The sequence below is a fragment of the Camellia sinensis genome, chromosome 12, assembly GCF_055761805.1.
Source record: "Camellia sinensis isolate YWXY chromosome 12, ASM5576180v1, whole genome shotgun sequence".
Lineage (NCBI taxonomy): Eukaryota > Viridiplantae > Streptophyta > Magnoliopsida > Ericales > Theaceae > Camellia > Camellia sinensis.
The window spans coordinates 84,995,950-85,005,818 of record NC_138972.1 but is presented as its reverse complement, the minus strand read 5'-3'; the positions used below and the strand labels follow the sequence as shown (position 1 = coordinate 85,005,818).

The following is a 9,869-nucleotide window of genomic DNA, read 5'->3' as shown; positions in this document are numbered from 1 at the left end:
AGAACCATATGGTATGAAAATCTAACAGCACATAACATATATCTTGTTTTGTGCAATACCAATTAAACAAGGGGAACCGAACCATTCCCCTGCATATCCAAGGCTAGCAATAACATGCTATTGTCATATTGTCCTTTAAGCCATATATGGTCATGATAGGAACCTAAGGCTTTCAAACGAATATATTTAGTATTAGTTTTACATTTTAGAAATCATAAGTCATTTTAGCTTGGTGCATTATCAGATTGAGTAAGCTGGTCAACAATAGCTGGCAGGGGATCCATAGCAGCCACTGAAGAGAATGCCATCCAAACAGCATTCTTCATGTATTTGACGCAGCAAATGGTCATCACCATTTCCATCTGTCACGCCCAGTAAACCGCTTCCCTGCTCACGACTAGGATCATCCACAGAAGGGGATTCTAAAACAAATGACCAGATCTTTGAAAGTTCTTCTACTGAAGGACAGCCAGAATAACAGTTGATAGTCTGCCTCTCGTGTCCTGAAGCTGAAGTACAACTGACATGCCCAATCCAATAACAGTTTGAACAAAAGGAGATCTCCTCTTCAATACACCTTATTATTGCAAGCTGAGAATTGCATCTTTCACACACACGAGTCCTCGAATGGCACCTCGAAATAACATTTGTAGAGTGAACATTCCAGTCACGCGAGAAACATAAGCAAGCATTATCAGATTGGCAATACACCATGGATCTTTGATCTCTACAAAGATCACATAATTGGCCCATTTTCAGCAACCAATAAGATTATGTTGGCTGCAACCCAAACCAAAATAAGAGGAGAATCTTATATGAAAACATCCAAAAACTCTTAGCAAAATATAATTCAGCCACATGAAATAAACTTCTTGACACACTAGAACTCCACTAGAAGTTTACAGAACCTACATGGCTACAATGGAAGAGCCAAATTAACATTTGTGGTTCAAAATAGGAAATTATATCCATAAAATGTTTCAAAATTGTCTCTTAAAATCTCCTCCAACATATAAACACAGATACAGGCTCACCTAACATATTCAGTAGAATTATTCACAAAGATTACATGGTCCGGGGTATAAAAAATATAGCAAAGAGTTCATTCCATGAAACCTAATTTAACAAGGAAAATGTTATACAACCAACTTCATGTACATTCCTTTTAACAAACTAATGTGGCCTGCAATAACAAAGTATTGAATTTTGAAATAAACCCACTAAAATTAAAGGCTAAATTACACCAACCTCCATTTAGATTTGGAGAAAATATAATAGGCCACATAAGTTTAGCATAATTGCATTGAACTCTCTTAAGATTTTAATTCACATAACATATCCCATTTTTATCAAAAATTCAATAATCGTACTGATGAAAAATGATATTGTTATCTCTTTTACATTGAAATATATATAGATATACATTTTTTACCTTATTCATTTTTATATTTTCACACTATCTGCATTCGTTCCGATCCTTTTTGACTTAACAAAAAAAAAAGTCAGTGTAATTTTATCAAAAATATAAAACTTATTGTATTTTTTCTAACAACCCCGCTAAGTAGCTCGAAAAATTAGAGGCTCGAGTGGCCCAAAATCCCAAAACAACGTCGTTTTGACTTTTTTTTTTTATTCTTCGTTTCCATAACTTGCAGAAGAAGAAGAAAGAAGAGGAGATAAGAGGCGATGAAAGAGATAGAGCAGAGAGATTCAAACCCAAAAATCAAAATCAAAACCAACACAAATCAAAGCCAAAAATCAAACCCAGAGAGATTCAAATCAAAACCAAAAATAAAACCCACAAATCAAAACCAATTAGAAAAAGAGATACAAAGAGAGAGAGATACACAGAACAGAGAGAGATATATACACAGATCAATACAGATCTGTATATACACACACAGATCTATCTGTGTATACACAGATCTGTGGAGGCGGCGCCGGTGATGGCGGTGCAGATGGGTCTCTCTGTTCTCCCTCCCTCTTCTCTCTTCCTCTCTCTTCTCTCTCTTTCTCTTTTCCTCACTCCTTCTGTTTCATAGATAAAAGAGAGGGAAAAAAAATCAAAACGACTTTATTTTGAATTTGAGCCACTCGAGCCTCGGAAATTTCGAGCTCTAACACATTTTTCTTTTTCTAAACTTTAGAAGACAATACAATTTATCCAAAACAAAATTATAATAACAAATTAGCTGTCACATCAGTTGTTTGTATGACATTACTCCTAACAAAATATAAACATATGGAATCTGATTATGTTCTAGAAAAGCACTCACAGTAGTAACTCAAAGCACCAACAACCAAAAAGTCCAGCTCGAAAATAAAATAAAGACAAAGAGAACAAATTTCTATAAGAAAAGAAAAGCCCTTCAATTTTTTCATAACCCAGATTTAAAGGAAATGGCTCCCATCCTCCATAGCCCTTCATATTCTATTTTGTAGGTCTCATCCCTGGCCTATAACGATAATCAGAACGGTTATGCAAAAAAATCAATTCTTCAGTCATCACTACTAGACACACAAATGAATAAAGTACATTTTTATTTTTATTTTTAAATGGGCGACAAATATGAATTTAAACTTAACCCGTTCATATTATAAAACAAAATACGATTTGTTTATATATTCATCAATATCGGATAAAGTAAGTTTTTGCACACAATGTTTCCAACAAAATTAAGTATGAAACATAATGGTATGGAGAGAAGTCATTCCCGGTTAAAAAATAGTGAGAAAGGGAAAGATAGAGGAATTGAAATAGCATTAAAGTAGCAAAAACGATGCCTGAATTGAAAATCGTTACAGAGGTAGAGAGAGAAGAGAAAGAGAATCGAAACACATTGGGTCTTCTTCCCTTGAGAATGAGAAAAAGCAAAGTTTATCTCTGAAACTGATTACCATTTTCTCAGCATCAACGATTTAGTTGCGAGAGAAACGCTGAGGTTGCGTTTGGTAAAGTTTTAGAATTATTATCTGATAATAGAGTTGTATTTTGAGTTTGTGAGTTTTGAAATTATGATTTGAATGTGAAAAATTTGTTTGGTTATGAGTTTTAAATTGAGTCTGAAATAATTGATATGACATATGATATTTGATTAAAAACTACAACTTATAACCAAACACACAACCCAAAATTCTATTCAAAACTCATAATTTTTTTTTAAAAGTTTAGAAAATATTTTTATTTAATATATAAAAAGTGACACGCGCCAATTGCAAAAAAAAAAAAATACACTGTTTCGGTCAACTGGCCGGACGTTCGAGAGAACGACTGGATAGGCCAAATTTCAAAATTCAAATCCCTCCTGAAACGAGTTTTCAAAAGTGGCGTAGAATTAATTTTTAAAAGTTGTAACTAAACATTATACTCAGATATGGGTGTCGAGCATGATTGAACTCCGCGTCAAACACAGCCTAAATTTTTTTTTATATATTCAGTTGAAAGAATGTAAAAAATATATGCAAAATATTCGTGTAAAAATGTAACCAAAATACACTTTTCTGTGGAGTGCATGAAGAAACAATAGACTGATTAGGTTGGATCTGGGCCCGGGCTGGGTTAGGTTAGGCTAGGCTAGGCTAAGCTTGTACTGTTCTATTTGCATTTAAATAATAATTCATATCTAAGTCCAGTTCCGGTTCAACATCATACTTATTTAGGCATTTCAAGCTCAATTTTAAAATAAAAATAAAAAATTAAATCTCTAATTCACTAATTTAGCTCATTGTATATGGATTATTTATTATTTATTTTTATCTTCAAGTACTAGTAAGTTATTTAGGACCTTTAAATAATTATTTAAATTTAAAATATTAACAAAAAATTCAATTGTAAAATAAATATAATTTCTTAACAAACATTTCATTCTAGGGGTTTTTATTTATGTAAGAGGGGCTAATTTGAGCCCACTAAATTATTTAGGCCCAATAGCCCAAGATTAGTGGGCCCGAATTTATCGCAAGTCCAAGAATCGGTGGACCCAGATTTATCGCCATCAAACAGATTGAATCGCTGTAAGCCTCGAAAGGGTTCGGGTCCACGAACCTAGAGACTTACTCGGACCCGGACTCGAAAGGGTATTAAGCAAGCCTAGAGATCCGAGGCACTCGAACTCGAAAGGATTCGGACCCACGAATCTAGAGATCCGAAGTACTTGGCTTCGAATGGATTCAGACGCAATCTAGAAGTCGCTCCGTTAATGAGTCCCAGAACACTTGCGGGCTCAGAGCTTTCCGGGATCTACGCACCAGAACCATGGGCGTAATGGAGTTCGAACAAAGGACCCGATCCCGAGAACGGTGAGTGGAGATAAATTCACTCTTCGGTTAAACTAGCCTATACCCGGGTCGAGGTGGCACGACCCCGGGGGGTCCATGAGACTCGGCAATATTTTGCGGCAGGACGTCCTCTGGGACTACCCCTGACCCTTTGGGATGATTGGGGATCATTGGTTAGGTGTGGCTAAGAAGAAGGGTTCGCCGAGGGAGTGATCTCCTCTTCGGAGTTTTCTCATCCTCGAAGAAGTCACCTCCTCGGAGAGGTCACCTCCTCGGACAAGGTGGTTAGAGAGAATATCCCCCATGTGCCTTGCACATGGGCTCCATCCTACATCATGAGGTGCCTATAAATAGCACCCACCCATAGCTTTACAGGGGATGGATTTTGGAGATTTTTAACTCTTGGGAAAGAACTAATTTCCCTTCTCCATTATCGACCTTGAGAGTGAAAGTGGGAGATCAATGGGAGAGCCTTGCCATTATTCTATTCTCTAGCCATTTTGCCTTCTTCTTCACCCAATCTCTTATCTCCATCATCTCCTTTGTTGTTGTGCTCCTAAGTTGAGATCATTGAAGAATCTAAGCCTCTCATCATATTCTAGAGAATTCGAAGTTGTTCTTCAAGGATCTTTGAAGATCTTCGAATTTTCCAACTCCTTTCTTGAACCCTCTCCTACATTTTGGCGACTCCACTGGGGAGGCGGATTGGTTAATGGTCTCAACGAGATCTGGAATCCACACAACTCCAACAAGAATGGCGGGAGAAGATGAAGTTCACCAACAAGGATCCTCTAATGGTGGTGATGACAGAACCATGACTCCAGATCAACCACTTTTGCTTGAAGCCATTCAAGGACTTCAGAATACTCAACAAGAGATTCTTACCACTCTTCAGAATCTCACTCACACCATGTTGGTGATGAGTTCTAACCTTGCACCGGCGCCAAACGGGAATCAAACTGGTGGTGGAGTTATTCTCGCCGGAGCGCAAAATCAAATCCAAGGAGAAGTAGGCCCCAATCAGCCTATGGCTCATGGCAACACGGCCACAGTAACACATGCTCAAACCACAGTAGGCGGCGGCAGTTTGCCCATGCCCGGGCTCCATGGCGTGCCAAGCCAAGATCCAATGGTGACTAGGGGAGTTTCTAGTGTAATGAATGGTGCTCCGGCGACTGTTGGTGTCCAGGAAAACATAAGGAGCGTGATGGCGCAAAAGGGAGCTCTGCCCGTACCTAATCTTGTCACGCCACCAGTAAATGTTACCCAAGCACCAAGCGGGCCTCCTTTGGTGCCGACAACAAATCTGCAAGCACAACCCGGTATAGCGGCGCCGTACGGTGGACTTTACGGGCCTCAATTCAATATCCCATCACCAACTGGCTTGTCTATAGGCGCTGATGGCCAGTATCGTCAAATGTCCTCACCAATGATGAATTCGCAGCACCAGAATGGCCAAGACGCCCCTAGCTCAGTCTTCGGGTACATAAGCCAAGTCCCGGGAATACCACCATCAAACTCTCTCCCTCAACAGTTTCTCACTCTCGCCGATGTGCAGGCCATGTTCGATCTCGAACGGGGCAAGAGGACCTTACCCTCTTTGCCTGATCCAGACGTCAAGCCGTCTTACCCCATTGAGATGCTGAGCTATCCATACCCTGAGGGGTATACAGTGCCGAAGTTCATCAAGTTCGACGGCAAACAAGGAAATGCCCGAGAACATGTTGTGCGATTCATCGAGACTCTAGGTATTCATGGTTCAAACCACGTCCTCCGACTGAGAGAATTCTCTAAGTCCCTCACCGACCGAGCATATAGTTGGTATGTTAATTTGGCCCCAAACTCTGTCCGAAGTTGGGAGGAAATGGTTAACAAATTCCACTCCAAGTTCTTTCAAGTGGCGGAGAAGGTGACCACACTTACATTATGTAAAGAGAAGCAACAAGAAAGTGAAGACATCCTTGACTACGTCAAAAGGTTTCAGGACAAGGCCGTGGATTGTCATGAAGCAGTTGAGGAGAGTTATCTGGTTCAAATTTGTCTAGAAGGGACATTGAGCAGGTACAAAATGTTTCTAGTTAACCACAAGTTACCCACCTTCTCGGCATTAATAGAAGCAGCTCGGAACATTAGCATCCCTCAGGCTCAGGAGTCCGGATTTAAAGCCAGTTACAAGACTAGTTTCAAGTCATCTCGTGGACCTATCGTTGCTGCTGCCTCTGCCCCGGATACCCGAAATTCACAAGGAGGAGGTCATAGGGGCCAGAAAAGAAAGCAATATAATGGTGAAAAGGGGAATGTTTCTTATCCATGTGGAATCGAGGAAGTGAAAGCTCTAGTTAAGGAATGGGTGGCTGACGGAGAGCTAAAATTGCCTTATGTTGAAGAAATGCCATCAAAAAAGGACCGTGAGAGCCCTGAATTTTGTGTCTACCATCGTACATTGAAACATCCGACAGAGAAGTGTTGGACTCTCAGGAAAATCTTCAGAGATAAAGTCGAGGCAGACGAATTGAGGTTCAAAAAGCGAGGGACTCAAGACATCCGAGAACAACCGTATCCTCAACACCGAGACAAGGGCAAGAATGTTGCTATGATAGCTTATGAAGGCCCAATGATCGAGGCTATCGCTAATCTCGATGACGATGACAGTTATCTGGACGACATCCTCGAGCCAGAGGGTGAGCAAGTTTACTATGGAAGTGCTCTCGATCCAGAGGGCAGAACATTTATGACTCATGGCGAAGATCCCTTTGATCCAGAAGGAGGAGAAGAATACTATGGAAGAGGAGGACACCATGTTTATGTGGCATCTTATTTTAAGGAGACCGAAGAGATGGTTAACTACGAGCCTCCAAGAGTGGAAAAAGATCCGGATCACTATGCCAAAACCCTGCAAGACTGTGTAAAGTTCAAGCAGTTCTTTGACCAGCTTGGACTTTCCAGGGAGGCAAGAACGGAAATCACCAACTCTATCATTAATATAGCCGAGGCACACCATGAGGAATGCATGTCGACTGAGGGGTCTATCCCGAGGAAGGCAAAAGAGCAATCTAGTGCCATTACTTTCTCCGAGGCTGATCGAAAGTATCCTTTTTCTCACAATCGCCCGCTTTATGTTACTGTTTTTATTAACGGGGTTGAGTTCAAAAGGGCCTTTCTAGATAGTGGAGCCTCTATCAACATTATGACTCGCGCTACTCTAGAAAAAGCCGGAATCTCTGAAGAACGCATTGTGAAGCAGCCGATAGTCATCACTGGCTTCGGTGGAGAAAGGAGAATTACTATCGGATGCGTAACAGTTGATTTAGCCGTTGGAGAGATTCGCTCGGCCACCAAGTTCCATATTATCGATTCTGAGGCAAATTATCACATCATTCTAGGGAGGACCTGGATGCATAGATATGGGGCTGTACCATCAAGTTATCATCAGTGTGTTAAGGCTAAATGGGGAAAGAAGACGGTGACAATTCAGGCTACAGAAAGGCCGTTCGAGATCCATGAAGCTCATTATTCTGATGCCATCTACTTCACCGAACTGGCTGTTGAAGAAGTTCCCACCACCTCTAAGCCTCGAGGGGTCAAAATTCCTCGTTGGGAGGATATCAAAGATGACAAGGAGCCGATGACAGAATCAAGTAAGCGGGCGATGTCTAGACCAGAAAGTCCGCCTATTCCTCGGAAGGTGATGAAAGTTCGAGAAGGAGGCAAGATGGTGTATTATTTATGAAGGTGCGGGGAGTCGGTTTCTTCAGTCACCGACTCCGAGTCAAAAGAAGAGCCTCCTGACAATGATATAGTAATAAAGCCTGAAGTGGCTCCAGAATGTATGCAAGATGGGCCGAAGCCTCAGCCTGAACAACTTATCGAAATAGATCTGAGTGATGGACAAGATGCACCGAGGCCGGTATTCGTAAGTTCGAGCCTTAGCCTAGAAAAGCGGGAACAGTTGTTAAAGTTGATAAGCCGATACTCAGATGTGTTTGCTTGGTCATATAAGGAAATGCCCGGACTAGATCCTGACCTAGTCTCTCACTATCTTGATGTCTTCCCAAACTCCAAGCCAATTAAGCAAGCTGCTCGAAAATATCATCCAGATCTCGAAGAGAAGATTAAGGAGGAGATTGAAAAACTTCAACAGGCTGGTTTCATCCGGCCAATACAGTACCCCACGTGGTTAGCAAACATCGTGCCAGTAAAGAAGAAGAATAGCCAAATCAGAGTATGTGTAGACTTTCGAGATTTGAACAAATCTTGCCCGAATGATGAATTCCCTCTTCCTCACATCGACACCCTCGTGGATACTACCTCGGGACACCAGATGTTCTCATTCATGGATGGATTTAGTGGATACAATCAGATTAAGATGGCTGAAGAGGACGCAGAAAAGACTGCTTTTAGAACACCTCTCGGAAACTTCTTCTATACAGTCATGCCTTTCGGACTCAAGAATGCCGGTGCAACTTACCAAAGGGCTATGACTGCAATCTTTCATGACATGATCCATCATGAGATGGAAGATTATGTTGATGATCTAGTGGTGAAATCCAAGAAAGAAGAAGACCATCTCCGAGACCTTGAGAAGGTATTCAAGAGGTGCCAGAAATTCAAAATGAGGATGAATCCTCTCAAATGTGCTTTCGGGGTGACGGCCGGGAAGTTCCTCGGGTTTCTTGTACATAGGCATGGTATCGAGGCAGATGAAGACAAGGTCAAATCTATCAGAGCAATGCCTCCCCCGCATTCTCAGAAAGAGTTAAAGAAGTTCCTCGGGAAGGTGTCTTATATTCGGAGGTTTATCCCAGCACTGGCAGAGATCTCTGCGCCTTTCGGCTCTTTGTTAAAAGGAGATGCCAAGTTCGAGTGGAACCAAGAGCACCAAAAGGCCTTTGGGAGAATCAAGGCGGCCTTGACCTCGCCTCAGACCATGATAGCCCCGCAGCCCGAGGTGCCTCTAATGTTGTACCTAACTTCAACCCCCAAGTCCATAGGGGCATTATTGGTCCAAGATGTAGATGGAGTAGAACGCCCGGTGTATTACATCAGTCAGAAGATTCGAGGAGCAGAAGTCCGATATACTCCAGTAGAGAGACATTGTTTAGCTTTGGTATTCACTGCCCAAAAGCTCAGACATTACTTCCTAGCACATCAGATTCAGATTGTTACTAGAAGTGATCCAATCCGATACCTCCTCAGCAAGCCTGCTCTAACCAGGAAGGTGGCAAGATGGTTGTTAGCATTGGGTGAATTCGAGATCACATGTGTAGCCCCCAAGGCGATCAAAAGCCAAGCCTTAGCTGATCTCCTTGCCCAATTTCCAAGTGGTGACTATGAACCAGTGAATGAAGAATTAAGAGGAGAGGTGCACGCAGCTATGGCTTCCGAGGAAAGCTTCTGGACATTGAGCTTTGACGGAGCAGCAGCCGGAGGGAAGGGAGGAACCGGGATAGTCCTTACAAGCAAAAGTGAGGAAAAGTTATATTTGTCTTATAAACTGGATTTCCATTGTTCGAATAACGAAGCCGAGTATGAGGCTCTTATTTTAGGCTTGATAGCAGCTGAGAAGCACAGTATCAAGAAGATTCGGATCC

At 41.6% G+C, this 9,869-nt stretch overlaps 1 pseudogene; it reads right to left on the bottom strand.

Annotated features, from left to right (window-relative positions):
* Positions 1–258: 258 nt before the first annotated feature.
* Positions 259–753, bottom strand: LOC114285381 (zinc finger protein CONSTANS-LIKE 10 pseudogene; annotated as a pseudogene).
* Between the last annotated feature and the right edge of the window lie 9,116 nt (positions 754–9,869).